At 45.3% G+C, this 18,879-nt stretch overlaps 1 protein-coding gene and 1 non-coding gene across 5 annotated transcripts in view; both read right to left on the bottom strand.

Moving 5' to 3' along the window:
- The window catches only part of Zbed4 (zinc finger BED-type containing 4), a 42,757-nt gene extending 41,349 nt beyond the window's left edge, over window positions 1–1,408 (bottom strand). Inside the window, exon 1 of one of the 4 annotated variants that reach the window (XM_076556529.1) lies at window positions 1,299–1,408. The gene's annotated coding sequence lies outside the window, so the exon portion shown is untranslated. Of the gene's footprint in view, window positions 1–863; window positions 998–1,084; window positions 1,203–1,298 lie in introns of those variants that run through there. The other 3 variants (XM_076556531.1, XM_076556527.1, XM_076556530.1) reach the window with 3 other exon arrangements.
- Window positions 1,409–6,897: 5,489 nt separating this feature from the next.
- LOC121824584 (U6 spliceosomal RNA) lies at window positions 6,898–6,999 on the bottom strand. The gene has a single exon (XR_006066512.2). It is a non-coding gene; the product is annotated as a U6 spliceosomal RNA (small nuclear RNA).
- Between the last annotated feature and the right edge of the window lie 11,880 nt (window positions 7,000–18,879).

The following is an 18,879-nucleotide window of genomic DNA, read 5'->3' as shown; positions in this document are numbered from 1 at the left end:
TGGAATTAACTCAAGCCCGAAACTTGGATTATCTCTAGCACTTAAAAAAAAAAAAAAAAACTCAAACTAAAATTTCCCTAGCCTTATTTTTGTCAGCACGATATAAAGGGGAAAAAATTCTTTCTTCCTACAAAGTCACAAGAATGCACTTGCCATAGCTGACTGGTTTCACCAAGCCTGAAAGTGTGTCTTTTTTTAAAAACGGCACTTAAATCTTATCCTAATTAACTTCAAAACAAACGACTTCCCTTTTTACAAACACCACAACAGCGACAGAAGCTCCTCCGGAGGCTCCCAGCTGCAGGGACTTGAAAAGACGCGCACGAGCCTCGTGAGAACCTTCACACAGAATGAGGACCCGCAGCCATCCCAGCAGAGGCGAGTGGGTCGCCCAAAAAGGACAAAAGGAACGAAAATGACGGCAGGTACTGCGACCGGGAAGACGCTGCGGAGCCAAGGCGTTGAGTTAAGTTTTGTGTTCGGAAAGCCTCGGTCGTCAGCCCCAGAAGCACACGCTACAGCCAGGGCACCAAGAAGCGTGACACCGACTCGTGTCACCACCGCGCAGGCTGCCGGCGCCCCTTCCTGGACACGCGCGCCGACCGGCACCGGCTTGGGGGGGTGCCACGACGTGGCGGGAGACGGGCACCTGATGAAAGATCCCGCGGGGCGTCCCGCTGCCGCTCTTCTCCGCGGCCTGGGCCCGACGGGGGCCCGAGGCGCAGCTGTCAGAGGCCCGGCCGGGTGCACCCACGGGACGCAGCCCCCGCCCGGCCCGCCGCGCACGGACAATGGCGCGGTCCCCGACCCCGGCGCGGCGCCGGCCGTCGAAGACGTCGCTGAAGCGTCCCGCGCGCACTCACCTGAGGCGCCGGCTCCGCGCGGCGCAGCGCGGGCCCGCGGGCTGCGGACAGCGCGACGGGCGCGCCCATTCATTAGCCGCTTTGTCTGCCCCCGCCGCCCCTCCCGCCGCCCCAGCCCCGCCGCCCGCGACGCCGGACGCTGCGCCCCTCCCAGGGCCCCGCGCGGGTCGGGGGCGGGGCCCGGGGCGGGGCTGGCGCGCGCAAGCGCAATCCGCGCGCACCTGCCCCGCCTTGGGTTGGGCCCAGAAGACCGCTGGATGGGCTGGAGCAAGTGAAGCAAGGCAAATGAGGCGGGGCCGCGGAGACTACGCAGGCGCCGTTTCCCCTCGCCTCGCCCCCACTCTCCGGAGGTCAGGTTACGCCGGCGCAGTCTCCACGCCCTGGGCCTTGTTGCGGGCCTCCTCCGTCAAACTACGCAAGCGCGGGCCGGCGCACCTGCCCCGTTAGGGTTTGCGTCCACAGACTACGCAGGCGCAGTCGCCGCGGCGGTTGGTTAGACTTGCTCGTTGGCGAACGTTCGTCCTCCGCGGTTTCTTCTCCCGGCTGGGCCGTTAGTGGTGGTCCAGCGCCCTCCCAACGGCTGGCCGCGGGGCTTCCGGGCTTGTGGTCAAGGCGGGTGCCCTCCCGGGGGCGTGTGCGCAGCTTCTTCCAGGAGCCCTTGGGTGGAGGCTAGACACAGCAGGTGCTAACCGCATGGGGCCGGAGGCCCCGTTTGGGTAAAAGAAATACGTGTTTATCGTAGAACGCCCTCCCCCTCACCCCACCCCCGATTCAAATTCCTGTGCGGACCAAATAATTTCTGCAGGTGAAATTTGACCCAGAAATCTCTTGTTGACACTTGAGACCACGGCTTGTTATTTTATGCGGAAGTCCTGTCCTACGCTTGTCTCCTGCCTTGCGATTTGGGGAAGAGTTTCTTCTGTGATTTAAGATTATAAACCCAGCTCTGGGTTGGTGGCTGATGTCACAGGTTGAAGCGGCTTGCTTGCCCTGATTCACAGTCACTGGTCAATGGAGATGCTTTCCGCCAAGGTTCAAGGACAAGGCCTGAAGGAAAGGTGGTTTGCACGGCGGATGGAACTTAATGGCCGTCAATGGTCTGGAACCCTGAGTCTTGTCTTCTGTCTTCTCTGCCTTCCATTCAGGGCAGCTGATGTATGTACTTGGAGGTGGTGGTTCCAAATCGGGCTAGATAGGGAACGACGCAGACAGGCTTGTGGGGAGGTCCTCAAATTGCAGGTTCCTGTAGGGTACAGAAGTTTCTCTCCGGTAATCTACCTCTCCATCTTCGCTTGTGCACATCACCCCACACCTCATGCAAGAGATAGCAGGGATTCACCTGCTGTCAAACCCAGGGACAGATGCAGCTTCACGAAGGATTTCAGAAGCCCCAGGAGAACTGTCCGAGACATGGGTTCTTGGGGTGTAGAGTTGAGAGTCGGGTCTGGAACAAATAAACTATTTAGGAGAGAGAGTGAGCATTTGCACGGAGTGTCTCAGCCCAGCACGAGGTCTCAATTGGCTTGTTTGTCCCCCTTCATACTGAAGTACCTGCCCAAACTCTTCACCTGGAGGTAGCCCCTCAAGGCCAGGCCGAGTGCCCTCAATGCTCCTAGCCCTGCCCAAGCTGAGCAGGGGAAGAAGGAAAAGGGAAGTGGAAGGGCAGCGAGGCTGCTTGCCCATCGTGCAAAGAACAGGCTTCCCCTTCCATGACTTGCATAGCGTCAAGATGCCCAGGGGTTTTGGAGGGCTAGGGCACATTTGCATGTCTCCAAGGACCGTGTAAAAGGCAAGCAAAAAATGGCAAAAGATGACAACATTTGATATCCTATTTGCCTCTTTTTTACTATGTTAGCGAGGCAGTGGGCCTAGCCAACGGGAGGTGGATGCATCAGGCATCAAGCAGCAGCCCCTTGAGAGTGACTGGCCCTAGGAAGGGGAAGAGCACGGTCTAGTTAGTCAGAAACTGGCTTGTTAAGACATTTGGCTGTATTCCTACCTGATGTCAAGGAAGACTGAAACCTCAGCACAGGAACCCCCTGGGGTTCAGGAAAGGCTCTGGTCATGACCTCTTGCATCTCAGCTCTAAAAGGACCACCCCACAGAAGATTGTCTGTTGCTCCAAGGTCCAGAAAGGGAGTGCCTGCCAGGCTTCCTATATGAGGGGGTGTTTGCCTCCTCCATGCTCAAGGGCAGAAGTCCAGGCCTCTGTTTCCTTCACAGTCTGCTCCAGAACGGCTGCCCTGATCCCTGGGATGGTGGAGCTACACCAGTGGCCTCTTCTGAGTCCACAGAGGACTTAGAGGGGTGACACGGGTGCTGTGTGCCCCTGTCATTGCTGTCATCGCCGGCTCCCGACAAAAACAAGGGTGGAAAAATTAGTTCTGGCTTACAGTACCAGGGTACAGTCCATCCTGGCAGGGGAGGCGTGGCAGGATCTTGAATTAGCTGGTCACTTTGCATCTGCAGACAGGAAGAAGAGACCAATGAATGTAGGTGTTTAGCTAGCTTCCTTAAATGCTGCCACCCTCCCTTAGGGTGGCTCTTTCTACTCAATTATCCTAATCAAGATAATCCCTCACAGGCATGCCAGAGGCTATCCTAAATTATTCCTCAGTGTACCTGGAGGCTTGTGTCCTAGGCAATTCTAGACTCTATCAAGTTGACAGCATTAATCATATCACAGGTGCAGGCACCAACCAAAAGGTGTGTATTGAACTCTGGCCAGGATACTGATCTGTGTTGGGCTCTGGGTTCTAGTTCACTCACTCTCCATCCCAGTCCTGCTACTAAGATTCAGTGAGGCCTCTGTTTCCCATCTGAGAAATGGAGTAGATTTGGAAGAGCTGTATCCACTACAACTCCCTGCTTGTACACCAACCCTGTCTGGATGGGCAACCAGGGAAGAGCCGCTCCAATGGTCAAACCACCTAAATGGCCAGTTTTTCTAAGTGAAGGGATGAGAAGCCCAGATAACAGGAAGAAGTGCAAGTATTCCCAATGGAGAGGATGTTGGGTTAGGTGTTTCCAAGTTCTTGGCCCCTTGTTTAAGAGTGAAATAAAAAGGCTGGAGACCTCTTCCAGAGGTCCTGAGTTCAATTCCCAGCAACCACATGGTGGCTCACAACTATCTATAATAGGATCTGAAGCCTGCTTCTGGCATGCAGGTATGAATACAGATAGAGCACTCATCTGCATAAAATACAGAAATCTTTAAGTGAAATAAAAGGCCACACAGATTGCTGTAAAATAGCATGGAAACTTTATTCAAAGAATAGAACAATTCACCGGGCGGTGGTGGCGGCGGCGGTGGCAGCAGCAGTGGCGCACACCTTTAGTCCCATCACTTGGGAGGCAGAGGCAGGCGGATCTCTGTGAGTTCGAGGCCAGCCTGGGCTACAGAGTGAGTTCCAGGAAAGGCGCAAAACTACACAAAGAAACCCTGTCTCAAAAAACAAAAAAAACAAACAAACAAAAAAGAATAGAACAATTCAGAACACATCACAAGAAAATAGTGGTCCATACTCAAGGGCACAATTTCCTTTTTAAAAAATGTGTATGAGGGGTTTGGGATTTAGCTCAGTGGTAGAGGGCTTGCCTAGCAAGCACAAGGCCCTGGGTTTGGTCCTCAGCTCTGAAAAAAAAGAAAAAAAATGTATATGAGTGTTTTGCCTGCATGTATGTCTGTGCACCACCTGCATGTGGTGCTCACAGAGGCCAGAAGACCTCAGATCCCTTCGAACTGGAATTACAGATGGCTGTGAGCCACCATGTGGATACTGGGAATCAAAATGAAGTTCTTTGCAAGACCAGCAAATGCTCTTAACCTCCAAGCCATCTCTCTGACCATAAGGCTTCCTTTGTGGAGCTCAAGAGGAGCTTGGCTATTAGGGGGATCTGTAGCATGGTTCTTTATCTTGACAGATTGTCATAAACTTTAATGCTGTGCATATTCTTTCTCATAGTATATCTGATTTTAATCATATACATACCCAATTATGCACAGACATTAAATAGTAAATAGATTTCTCCTTAAAAGTTCACTTAGAGAAGACAGTTTGCTTTATTGTACATATACCCCAAACCAGTCCAGTTTAGATTAATCTACTTCCTCTGTACCCATGTATTCCTGTATTGAGAATCTGTTTGCCAAGTCTGATGTGCCTTAAGGGGAAGAGAAACTTCTTCCATTGTTCAGAGTGGAGTGTGTTTGTAGCTAAATACAAATGAGAGTCCTAGAATGCTAAGTTGCTAGGTACAGTGCTCAGAGGTGTGTGTGTGTGTGTGTGTGTGTGTGTGTGTGTGTGTGTGTGTGTGTGCATAGTACATACAAGTGAGAGTCCTAAAATGTTAAATAAAAGGTTTGTGTGCATAGTCTAAACCAAGTAGAGTCCCAGGTTGCCAAACTATTCTTTATGGTTGTCTGCTTCACTGGGTGCTGACTGGGTTTGGAGCCCCTTTCTGGGGTGGCAAGGTGGCAGGTATGCAGGTGATGAGAAATGTTTAGACAATCACTGGGGTGATATGGAGGCAGTTTGAGACCATCCACAGAGACCACTGAGATACCTTAGGTGATATAAAATGGGCACCGCTTGGTGAAGAACTACCTTGGGGGAAAGTTGGAGATGGGTACCTAGGGGGGCTGCTGAGCTCAGATGAGATGGAACTTGTGGGAGTTAGGGACAGGCAAAGTTTTTATTTATTTATTTATTTATTTATTTATTTATTTATTTATTTATTTATTTATTATGTATACAGAAGAGGGCACCAGATCTCATTACAGAAGGTTGTGAGCCAACATGTGGGTGCTGGGAATTGAACTCAGGACCTCTGGAAGAGCAGTGGGTGCTCTTAACCTCTGAGCCATCTCTCCAGCTCCGCAAAGGTTTTTAATAGCAGTGATTAACACCAGGAAAACTTAAGCAGCCAAGGAAAGAAGGCTATGTGGCTGGGAAGGGTTTTATGTACCCTGGAGGGAACTCTCAGAAGTGTAGAGATACAAGGGTCTTATGGAGAAAGGTCAGTATGCCGGGATGAGGAGAAGGGTGGATCATGGTGAGGACAGCAGGAAGGAGCAAAGGAAGTGGTTTGAGGGTTTGCTGCAGGGTCCTGGTGAGGGAAGGGTAATGGGGTCCAGGGGAAAGCTGGACTGACTGTGGAAGCTGAGGGCTCAGATGGGCCCCTATGGGCTATTTGCCAGAAGGTCATGAAAGATAACAGCTTCTAGTGGCCTTGGTTCTGACTTACTTTCCAAGATGAAAATAAAATTTTCAAAAAATATTGTTGACATTTTGTTGTTCATTCATTTTGAGACAGGGTTTTACTATACAGCCTCGGCTGGCCTAGAACTCACTGTAGATAAAGCTGACTCCTGATTGCTGGACTAAAGGCTTGTACCACCATGCCTGCCTTTTGGTTTTGGGAATGGGTATCACTATGTATTCCAGGTTGACCTTCAACTTGGAGTGATCCTCCTGCTTCAGCCTTCTGAGTACTGAGATTATAGGTATGTGGTATCACAGCAATTACTGTTGAGTTTTGTTTTTTATTTTGTTGAGATAGTGTCTTACCATGTAACTTTGACTTTGAGTTCACAGAAATTCATCTGCTTCCACCTCCTTGTGCTGAGATTAAAGGTGTGAGCCACCACACTCTCCTGAGTGGTTTTGGGTTTTTTGTTGTTGTTTAGTTGGTTTTTTTTTTTTTAAATACTTAATTATTTTATGTATATGAGTGACCTGTGACCTGTCTTCATGCACACACCAGAAGAGGGAATTGGATCCCATTACAGATAGTTGTGAGCCACCATGTGGTTGCTGGGAACTGAACTCGGGACCTCTGGAAGAGCAGCCAGTGCTCTTAACCAATGAGCCACTTCTCCAGCCCTGGTTTTGGTTTTGATTCTTTGTAGCTTTGGCTGTCCTGGAACTCACTTTATAGATCAGGCTGGCCTGGAATTCAGAGATCCTCCTGCCCTGCCTTCCAAGTGCTGGGATTAAAGGCGTGCGCCACCACCGCCCAGCTATTACTTTTTTAAATAACAAAACATTTCATGAATTTGCAAAGCATCATTGCACAGGGGCCATGCTAATGTCTGTATCCTTTTATTTTCAGTATATGTACTGCTGTGTAGCAGGAATCTTAAAAGTTCTTATTAATAAAATCAAACCTGAGGCGAGTTATTGGGGTCCATGCTGGTAGATCAGAGAGACAGAACAAGCCACAGCTATCTCACCTCGCCGGATCCTCAGCTGATCTTGTTTCCTCTGACTGGAAGCTTCTGTGTCCTCATCCCAATGGCTCTCAGCTGAACTACTGCTCAAAAGCCTGAATGCTTAACCAGCCAAAATCTTCTAGTTTCTTGCCTTCACGCCTTATTTATCTTTTTGCTTTCTACCACCACTCCCTGGGATTAAAGGCTGGCTTTCTGGGATTAAAGGCGTGTCACCATGCTTGGCTATTTCCAATGTGGCCTTGAACTCACAGAGATCCAGAGGGATTTCTATCTCTGGAATGCTAGGATTAAAGGTGTGAGTGCCGGGCGGTGGTGGCGCACGCCTTTAATCCCAGCACTCGGGAGGCAGAGGCAGGCGGATCTTTGTGAGTTCGAGGCCAGCCTGGGCTACCAAGTGAGCTCCAGGAAAGGCGCAAAGCTACACAGAGAAACCCTGTCTCGAAAAAAACCAAAAAAAAAAAAATAAAGGTGTGAGTGCCACCATTTTCTAGCCTTTGTATCTAGTGGCTGTCTGTTCTCTGACCCCAGATAAATTTATTAGAGTACACAATATTTTGGGGAACACAATACAACCACACTGCTGAGTTGAGCTCTTGAAAGGTTAAGGTCTGTATGTCCATCTTTTTGTGGAATACAGATATTTTCTCCTATCTTTAGCTTACCCTTTTAGACCCTTGTAAGGTCGTGTGGATCAAAAGCTTTCGGCTTTGGTTAAGGTCCCATTTACCAATATTTCCTTTTGAGGTCATGCTTTTGATATTTAGTTTAGGAAAATGTTGCTTAATTCTAGATCCCAGAGACTTTCTACTAGTGCTTTTTGGAAAGGATAATAGGTTTATATTTAAATCCTTTGTTCAGTTTGACTAAATCCTTGCATAAAGTATGATATTCTTAGGTTGATCCGCCTCCTTTGCCTTCCCCTCTCCCAGCTTCACTTCTTAGTAAGTTAGGTGGACTGACGTTTTTTCCTACATAATTCACTTTTTCCAAAATTGTTTTAGCTGTCATGTCAATTTTTAGAATAATGTATCTATCCAAAAATATTGCTCAGATTTTGGTAGGAATTAGGTTAAACTTAGAGCTAAATTTGGAGGAAATTGATATTTTTATTATTTTGAGTATACTAGTGTGTAAACATAATATGTCTCATTCATTTATTTAGAACTTTCCTTCCTTCCTTCCTTCCTTCCTTCCTTCCTTCCTTCCTTCCTTCCTTCCTTCCTTCCTTCATTTCTTATTTCTTTTTTTCTTTTTTTTCTAACCTCAGGGGGAATTTTATTAGTATTTAAAAGAAAAACACCTGAAGGCAGGCAAGCTGTAAATCTCAGTTACTGCCCAAAGGAGGGGAGTGGAGGAGAGAAGGAAAAAGCCATGCTGATTGAGTTAAGCTGGCAGGAAGGTCCGCCACTTGCTTGTGGGCAGCCACATGGAGGGAAAGAAGGCTTCAGAGAAAGCAAAGAAAAACATAGTTCTGGCCAGCATTTGCAAGAAAGAGAAGAAAGAAAAATGAATAGTTACACCTTTCTCAATTGGAACAAAGAAAGGTGGGAAGATCCAGAGAACCTCATTGCAACTTTGTGAATCTCACTGCAACTTTGTGGCAGCTTATAGGGGGACCGCCAAACATTGTTTTCTTTTCTTTCTTTCTTTTTGCTAGGCGGTGTGGATCTGGGTGTGGAAGGGTGTTGGTTTTTTGAGACATGGTTTCTTTCTCTGTGTAACAACTCTGCCTGTCCTGTAACTTACTTTGTAGACAAGGCTAGCCTCAAACTCACAGAGATTTGCCTGGCTTTGCCTCCTGAGTGCTGGGATTAAAGGTATACACCATCACTATCCAGCAAAATGTTTTCTTAATCAGTGTTTTATAGTTTTCAGTGCACAAATTGTATGTATTTTGTTAATTTTATGTTTAATATTCCATTTTAACCCATTGTAAATGTGTGGTATTTTAAATATCAGTGTCCCTATGTTTACTGCTAGTAGGAAGATATAATTGACTTTTTCTAATGTTATTTGTGGCACAGGGAGATAGTGCTTCCTGTAAAAGTACTAGCTGTGCAGGTCTCCTGACCCAGGTTCCACCCCCAGCACTTGGCAAATGCTGCTTGTGGTTGGTTGTTTGCATTCCTACAGCAAGGTGAGAGATGGCGAGAAGAGAATTACCCAGAAACGCCTGGGCCAGCTAACCTGGAGCAAGCAGTGGAACAGCCGAAACAAGAGAGCCTTGCCTCAACAAGTTGTAAGGCAAGAAGCAACTACAGAAATTGCCCTTTGACCTCCACACACATGCTAGCACCTGCACTTACATATACACAAAATTTAAAAAAAAATTTTTAAGTCTTTTCTGTCTTGAAAACTTGCCGAGCTCACTTACTAGTTCTAGGAGGTTTTTTTTGTTTTGTTTTGTTTTGTTTTTATGTGTATGTGTGTCTGTGTGTTTGCACATGTGTGTGGTTTCCATGGAAGAAAGAAAAGGGTGTCAGGTTCCTTCGAACTGGTTACAATCATTGTAAGCTGCCTAACATGCTTGTTGAGAATTGAACCCCATTCCTCTGGAAGAACACCAAGTGCCCTTAACTGCTGAGTGAATGAAAATGAAGACATGGCGCACACCTTCAATCCCAGCCCTCAGGAGGCAGAGGCAGGCAGATCTCTGTGAGTTCAATGCCAGCCTGGGCTACAGAGTGAGTTCCAGGACAGGCTCCAAAGCTACACAGAGAAACCTTGTCTTGAAAAAAAAAAAAGAAAGAAAGAAAGGAAGGAAGAAAGAAAGGAAGAAAGAAAAGAAGATGAAGACATGGTCAATCCTAGTTGTGGTTGAGGAGAAGGTTTTATTGTAGTCATGAGGGAGAATAGAGCCAGAGGCATCTGTAAAGTTACAGACTAAACCAAGCCATGAGAGGAGAAAGACAGGGAGATAGAGGAACCAAGAGACCAAGAGAGCTCGTGAGAACCAAGAGAGGACCAAAAGAACAAGTAGCCAAAACGACTGGGTTATATATAGGAGAAAAGAGAAGCTGGGGGAAGGGAAGGGAAGCTCAGGAGCTGGAGAGGTTTAGAGTAGGGTGGGTCAGACAGGATGATTTGTGAGTAGAGCCTGAGGAGCCGAGAGGTTAGCATAGTCCTTGATATGCTAATAGGCTATTGGAGGAGCCATAGTTCCCTTAAGTCCTTGAGGAAATGCTTTTGTCTAAATGCCAGACTTTGGGGAAAGGAATTTTTTGAGACCTAACACTGACCCCTAGTTCTAGGAGGGTTTTCGTTGTTTTTGGTGGTGGTTTATTTAATGTGTTTTTTTTTTTTTTTTTTTTTTGTTTTTCAAGACAGGGTTTCTCTGTCTCTGTGTAGCTTTGTGCCTTTCCTGGAACTCACTTGGTAGCCCAGGCTGGCCTCGAACTCACAGAGATCCGCTGGCTGTGCTGGGATTAAAGGCGTGCACCACCACCGCCCGGCTATTTAATGTGTTTTCAAGACAGGTTTGCTCTGTGTAGCCTTGGCTGTCAACCAGAAGGAGCTGATGTTGCAGAATATATTCAAAGGGAGCCTATTGGAGAATTCCCTCTTGTTCTGGAGATACTGCAATTACTTGTATTCAGGCAGACAGTGATTGGCAGAGGCCTTCCCTCACTATGGAGATCAATCTGCTTTACTCAAAGCTCACTGATGGAAGAGTAAATCTCATTCAGAAACAAACAGAATGTTTGACTAAATATCTGAGTACGGTGACCCAGTGTCTTAGTTACTGTTGTATTGCTGTGAAGAGACACCATGACCAAGGCAGCTCTTACAAAAGAAAGCATTTAATTGGGGGCTTGCTTACAGTTTCAGACAGTCCATGATCACCATGGTGAGTAGCATGGCAGCTTGCAGGCATGGAGAAGTAGCTGAGAACTTTAAATCCTGATCCATAGGCAGCAGAAAGAGAGAGACAGGCAGGCAGGCAGGCAGGCAATGACTGACTAACTGACAGATTGGGCCTGGCCTGGGCTTTTGAAACCTCAAATCCCATTCCTGTTGACACACCTCCTCCAATAAGGCTATGCCTCCTAATCCTTTCCAAACATTTCATCTACTGGCGACTAAGCAAGCAAATCTATGAACCTTTGAGAGGCATTGTCATTCAAACCAATACACCCAGGACCTTGATACCTATTAGCCATCATCATTTCCCTCTGATTCACAACATCTGGGTGCTCCAGAATTTGATCTCCTATGTCTCCTCAATATCAATATCAATCAGTACTTGGTCTTCTTTCCTTGACTGAATTTTATCAATTTTATTGATCACTTTGAAGAATCAACTTTATGTTTCATTGATTTTCTCATTTTCTTTCTTTTCTTTTTCTTTTTTTCTTTTTTTTTTTTTTTTTGAGACTGGGTTTCTGTGTGTAGCTTTGTGCCTTTCCTGGAACTCACTCTGTAGCCCAGGCTGGCCTCAAACTCACGGAGATCTGCCTGCCTCTGCCTCCCGAGTGCTGGGATTAATGGCGTGCGACACCACCGCCTGGCTGATTTTCTCATTTTCAATTCCACTGATTTTTATATTATTTCCTTTCATTTGTTTTGGGTTAATTTTGCTCATCTATATCTATGTTCTCAAGATGGGAGCTGGGGTGGGGGCAGGCTGGAGAGATGTCTCGGTGGTTAAGAGCACTGATGGCTTGCTCATCCAGAGGACCCAGAGTCAATTCCCAGCACCCGCATGGCAGCTCACACCTGTTCGTAACTCCAATTCCAGGGATCTGACACCCTCACACAGACATACAGGGAAAACACCAGTGAACATTAAAAAAAAGATGGGAGCTGGGATCTTGCATCTTGCTTTGAGGTACTGTTTCTTTTCTTTCTTTTTTCTTTTCTTTTCTTTTTAAGATAAGTTCTTGCTATGTAGCTAACCTGGAACTCACTTTGTAGACCAGGCTGGTATTGAACTTAGAGCAGTCCTCTTGCATCTGTCTCCTGAGTTCTGGGATTACAGGCATATACAACTAAGCCTGGCCATGTTTCTTTTTGTCTAAGATATCTATTTAGAGTTTAGAGTTCCCTTTGTCCACAGTTTTTGATATGTTGTATCTTTTTCACTGGATATAATGTATTTCAATTTCCTAATGCCTCTTTTTTTGTTTTATTTTTATTTTTTATTATTAAGAGATTTTTCTATTCATTTTACATAGCAACCACAGATTCCCCTCTCCTCCCTCCTCCTGCCCCCCAGCCTCCCCCACCCAACCCACTTCTTTTTTTTTTTTTTAATTTTAGGTGGTAGAGAGATGGCTCAGTGGTTAAAAACACTTGTTGCTCTTATAGAGGACTTGGGTACAATTCCAGCACCCAGTTCTAGCTCGTATCCAGTTCCAAGGGATCTGTTACACACACACACACACACACACACACACACACACACACACACACACACACACTTCTGACACCACAGGCATCACACATGGCACACATACATACATACAGAACAATCATATACCTAAAATATAAATTAATCTAATATTTTTAAATTTTTAGTTTTAATAATAATGTATTTATGTGTGGGTGTCCATTTGAGTTCAGCTGTCCAAGGAGACCAAAAGAGGATTTTCTTGGACTGGAGTTACAGGCATCTAATATGGATGCTGGAAAGCAAACTCAGGGCCTCTGCAAGAGCAGTACATACATACTCTTAAGCACTGAGCCATCTCTCCAGCCCTTACTATGAAACAGAATCACAGCAAATAAACCAGGCTAGCCTTGAACTCTCAGGCCTCCTGATTTCTGCCTCCCAAATTCTGGGTTTACAGGCATGTGCCACCACACCAGGCTTTTGTCATGTTTCTGTGTCATGTGTTTCATTATTATTTACTGGTGTGCACCACCCACCCATATCCAGGTTTTGTTGTTATTGTTGTTGTTTGTTTTTTTTAGACAACGGTTCTCTATGTAGTCCTGGCTGTCCTAGAACTCACTCTGTAGACTAGGCTGGCCTCAAACTCAGAGATCCTCCTGCCACTGCCTCCTGAGTGCTGTGATTAAAGGTGTGTGCCACCACCACCCCGCTAAAGTGATTATTGGTACATTGGATTTTAGTTTTTGTTGGGGGAGATTTGTTTGTGTTGATTGCTCGAGACCACCAGTAGAGTCCAACATTGGTTCGGAGGGCAGAGTACACATTCAGCTGGCTGGAGTGGACCATAGTGTTTCCTGGTCCACTCAGAGATAGAAGGACACACGAAGGAGAAAAAGAAGGAGCCAAGACGTTGCTGGTGGTCTCTTCCATCTGGGAAGTGGGGAGAGACAGATGTTCATGTCTCTGCCGATCCGTGGATCTCTCAAGCTTATTCCCTAATATTTACTCCTGAGTTATATTTTTTTAATAAAACGAAAAAAAAGAAATTGTAATGTTTTGCCATTTTACTTTTTATTTTCTTTCTTCCTCATTTCACTTCTCTTTTCTTGCCTTCCTGTGGGATACATGAACATTGTTTAGAATTCCATTTTGATTTTTTAATAGTGTTATTAGCATAATATTTGTGTAATTTTCTCAGTGGTTTTCTGGGCATTACAATAAACATGAATATATTATCATAGTCTATTCATATTGACATGTAGTATTATGAGTGAAGTACAGAAACTTCACTACATTTGTCTCCTTACCTTATTCACTAAAACCTATAAATATTTTTGTTTAGTGTTTTTTTTTTTTTTTTTTTTTTTTTTTGAGAGTTTCTCTCTGTAACCCTGGCTGTCCTGGAACTCACTCTATAGACCAAGCTGGCCTCAAAGTTGGAGATCAATCTGCCTCTGCCTCCTGAGTGCTAGGGTTAAAGGTGTGCACCATTATCACTGAGTAAAACCTATAATTAAAAAAAAAATCCTATATGTACATTTATATCACATATTCTATATGTACATAGACTGTAGCAGGCCTTCTTCTAGGCCAAATCATGACACAGTGACTTATTAGTTATGAATGTGCGTCCTTATCTTAGCTCTTATTTGAATCTGTTTCTCTTTACATTTTGCCTAGGAGCTTTTTACCTTTCTTTTTTTCGGTATGTCCTACTTTTTCACTGCTTTTCACGTCTGCCTGGCTTCTGGCCCTGGGTGTGTTATTCTTTTTCCCTTTTTCTCTCTTTTTTCAAGCCTAGATTTCTCCTCCTACTAATTCTCTCAGCCCTCCAGCCCCGCCTGTCCCTCTCCTGCCTAGTTATTGGCCATTCAGCTTTTTATTAGACCAATCAGGTGCCTTAGGCATGCAAGGTGAAACAAATGCAACACATTTTCACAAAATTAAACAAATGTAGCACAAATAAATGTAACACATCTTTACATTGTTAACAAAGGCAGCAGAAACAAATGTAACACACTTTTACACAGTTAAAGTAATATTCTGCAAAACAAATGTAACACATCTTTGCCTAGTTAAAATAATGATATTCGGCAGGGCTGTGATGGCGCAAGCCTTTAATCCCAGCACTTAGGAGGCAGAGCCAGGTGGATCTCTGTGAGTTCGAGGCCAGCCTGGGCTACCAAGTGAGTTCCAGGAAAGGTGCAAAGCTACACAGAGAAACCCTGTCTCGAAAAATCAAAAAACAAAACAAAAACAACAACAACAACAACAAAAAAAAATAATAATGATATTCCACAACATTAGACAGTGTTATTTTTTGCTTCAACAATTCAGCATGGTTTAATTTACTTATTTTTTTTTTTTTTTTTTTTTTTTGGTTTTTCGAGACAGGGTTTCCCTGTGTAGCTTTGCGCCTTTCCTGGGACTCACTTGGTAGCCCAGGCTGGCCTCGAACTCACAGAGATCCGCCCGGCTCTGCCTCCCGAGTGCTGGGATTAAAGGCGTGCGCCACCACCGCCCGGCTAATTTACTTATTTTTATTTTAAGTACATTGGTGTTTTGTCTGCATGTATGTCTGTATGAAGATGTCAATATGGTTTAAGAAACACATTGATGGGGCTGGAGAGATGGCTCAGCAGTTAAAAGCACTGGCTGCTCTTCCAGAGGACCCAGGTTCAATTCCCAGCACCCACATGACAGCTCACAACTGTTTATAACTCTAGTTCCAGGGGACCCAACACCCATGGCAAAACACCAAAGCAGATAAAAAATAAATTAAAAAAAGAAAAAAGAAACACATTGATGATGTCCAATCTCACTTACCTGTCTTGCATTCATTGCATTATTCTTTTTCCATTGCTGAAGTTGGCTTCTGTTATCATGATTTTCCTCCTTGAGAGCTTCCTTCAGCTAATCTTCCTATGTGTGGCACACAGATGTACAGGCCTGGGCCTGCATACACACAGGCATACACAAACATACACACACTCATGTGGACATGTACACACATACACATGCATATCTGCACATATGCACAGAGGCCAAAAGAGAGTGTTGGGGTCCTCTACTTATTTCTGCCTGTTCCTTTGAGGCAGGGTTTTTCTGAGAACCTGGAGCTCCTTTTTTTTTTTGTTTTTTGTTTTTTGCATTTTCTGGGCTAGGCTGGAAGCCAGAAAGCCTCGGCAATCTTCCTGTCTGCCCCTCGGAGGAGCTGGGGTTTTACAGGCATTCATAGGACGCTAGCTTGTTACGTGTGCTGAGATCGGAACTCCTGTTCTCCGGATTGTGCAGCGGGCACCCTGACTGCTGAGTCTTTGCTCCTGCTTGTGTCTCTCTCCCGTGTGGTTCTGTTCACAGTGCATTGTTCTCATCTTCCTGTTGTTCGTCTAACATTAGATTCTCTTTCTATTTGTTCTCTTTCAATCTGAAGGAGTTTCATTAAATAGAGAATTCCTGGTGGACAGTTCTTTTTTAGGAGAGTGGTGTCCCCATCTTCCTGGCTTCAGTGGCTTCTGCTGAGACACCCCGTCCCTGCAGGCAGTGTATCATCTTTCTGAGTCCACTTTGCAGATGTTTTGTCCCCAGTTCAGAAGTTTAACTATGAAGCATAGAGCAGGCTTCTTGGGGGTTGTCTTATTTGGACCCCATTAACCTTGAATGTACAGGTTTATATCTTTTGCTGTATTTGCGAAGTTTCTGCTATTAGACTTTTTAAAAATGTTCTCAGCCCCATGCTTCTTCTTGGACTTCACTGACACAAAGCCTAGTAAAAACTAGATTTATTTTAATAGTTTTATAGATCATCTCCAAGGCTATATTCAAGTTCTTTCAATCTAGTTTCTCTCTTTTGTGCAGTTGGGAAACTTTTATGACCTTATCTTCCAGTTCAGAGTCCAGATTCATTCCTATGTCCTATTTAATTTGCTATTGAATCTATCAAGTAAGTTTTTCAAAATCTTTTTTTTTTTCAGTTCTCTAATTTGCCTTTGGTTCTTTTGATACAAAAATTTTTCCTGAGCTTTTCTATTTGTTCATCTATTTTGAGATAATTTGTAGCCACTCTTGAAGCATTTTTGGGGATGGATGCTTGACAGATTCCACGTCTGATTCCTTTGTGCCACCCCTGGCTGGTGATCCTTCCCAGTCAAGCTGTGAGTTTTGATTGAAATCATCCCCCAACCATGACTGGACAGTTCAGATTAGGGTTATGAGACTGAACCCTGCTTAACCCTTCCCTGTCCTTTAGCTGGGCAGTTGTTTTGTGCAAGTGAGGACTTCCTGGGCTGCGCCTGTGGGTTGTGGCTCTCACGACAGTGCAGTGTTAAGAGTCCTTGCCATTCTATCCTGGTCTGTTTTATTCATCAGGTGCCACGGAGGTGTCTACTTAATTCTTTGGGGTGGGGTTGCCTGTGGGGATAGAGGTGCTTCCTAGGCGGCCCAGAGTGGCTGGGTGGGAGGGGAAGAGACCAACTGAGGTGGACTGCTAGTCTCAGGCTCCTGCCTTGTCTCTGCTGAATCCAGGGAAGGTACTCATTTTTTTTTTTTTTTTTTTTTTTAAATCTGGATCTTACTCTGTAGACCAGGCTGGCCTTGAACTCAAAGAGATCCACCTGGCTCTGCCTCCTGAGTGCTGAGATTAAAGGCGTGCGCCACCACCCAAGCCAGGGAAGGTGCTCAAGCTTCCCTCACTGCTGGGTGGGGTTCTAGGGAGAAATAGATGTACCTGGGCACCTCCGCCACTGACTGGAGGTCCAGAAGACACTGGGCCTAGCAGGGTGTGGGAGACTGCAACTTGTGTGTTTCCTAGGCCACTGGCGAGCCTGCTTTCTCTTCCTGTCATGGAGACTTCTACAGTTATCTGCTGTGTCACTTAAAAGTTGAGCTTGAGCCAGGTGGTGGCAGCGCACGCCTTTAATCCCAGCACTCAGGAGGCAGAGCCAGGCAGATTTCTGTGATTTCGAGGCCAGCCTGGGCTACAAAGCGAGTTGCAGAAAAGGCGCAAAGCTACACAGAGAAACTCTGTCTGGGGGGGGGGGGGAAGCTGTGCTTGGTTGGAAGGAGCAGGAAGAGATTAGTCAGTATCATCAGGCTTGACTAGAAGCCTCTGGTTACCTACTGGTTTGAGACAGGCCTTGTAGTGCCCCATTTCTGTCTGTCAGATGCTGCTATCACAGACGGGTACCCCAGGCCAGGTTCCACGGCCACTTTTAGAGCAGTTTCAGAGCCATCAGCAGCCACTCTCAATTTCCTTCTCCCAGAGTCCTTGGCAACTAAATCCATCTTTGTAGATTTGCCTAGTCGGGACATTTTCTCCAAGTGGAGACGTATAGCATGTGTCCTTAGTGCCTGACTCCTTTGGCTGAACTTGTTTGCCAGGTTCATCTACATTACTACATGTCAGTAGTTCATCTTTTTAATCTCAAATAATATTCTATTTATGGATATACATTTTATTTATCTATTCATCAGCCACTCCCTCCCACCCCCCAGCTGAGGACCGAATCCAGGGCCTTTCCTATTATGCAGAGACTGGACAAATGATACAGGACTTGATGTTTAACCCACAAATTTTCTTTTCAAGATTCCCTAAAGATATCTTCACCCCTAGAAAGCAAAAAGAAAAAGAGAATATAGATATGAGATAGATCATCGAATCTACTCTGAGAAAAAAGATAAAGAAATAATAGGATAAATAGGTAGATCATTGAATCTACACTGAAGAAAAGGGGAAGATATAAAAATGACAAAAGGTAGACTACTGAATGTATTATGAAAGAAATGTATTATGAAAGAAAAAAGAATATCTGTAGCTGGACTACTGAATGTATTATGAAAGAAAAAAGAATATCTGGACTGGACATTGTTAATATATATAATGGAGTTTTTTTGTCTGGATCTGTCAAATGTTAATGGACTAGACATTGTTAATGTAATCTTGACTGTATATTGCATATACTTATTGAAGATAGTTTTTCTTGTATTAGTTATAAGCTTTTTAATTTTAGACAAAAAGAGAGGAAATGTGGTGGTATTGTGTTCCCCAAAATATTGTGTACTCTAATAAATTTATCTGGGGTCAGAGAACAGACAGCCACTAGATACAAAGGCTAGGAAATGGTGGCACTCACACCTTTAATCCTAGCATTCCAGAGATAGAAATCCCTCTGGATCTCTGTGAGTTCAAGGCCACATTGGAAACAGCCAGGCATGGTGACTCACGCCTTTAATCCCAGGAAGCAAGGCTTTAATCCTAGGGAGTGATGGTAGAAAGCATAAATGTATATAAGGCATGAGGACCAGAAACTAGAGGCATTTGGCTGGTTAAGCATGTGGCTGGTTAAGCTTCAGGCTTTCGAGCAGCAGTTCAGCTGAGACCCATTCCGGATGAGGACTCAGAGGCCTCCAGTCTGAGGAGACAAGACCAGCTGAGGATCTGGCGAGGT

The sequence above is a fragment of the Peromyscus maniculatus genome, chromosome 20, assembly GCF_049852395.1.
Source record: "Peromyscus maniculatus bairdii isolate BWxNUB_F1_BW_parent chromosome 20, HU_Pman_BW_mat_3.1, whole genome shotgun sequence".
In the NCBI taxonomy this organism is placed as follows: Eukaryota; Metazoa; Chordata; class Mammalia; order Rodentia; family Cricetidae; genus Peromyscus; species Peromyscus maniculatus.
The sequence above is the reverse complement of the archived record's forward strand: the minus strand, read 5'-3'. Positions and strand labels throughout refer to the sequence as shown.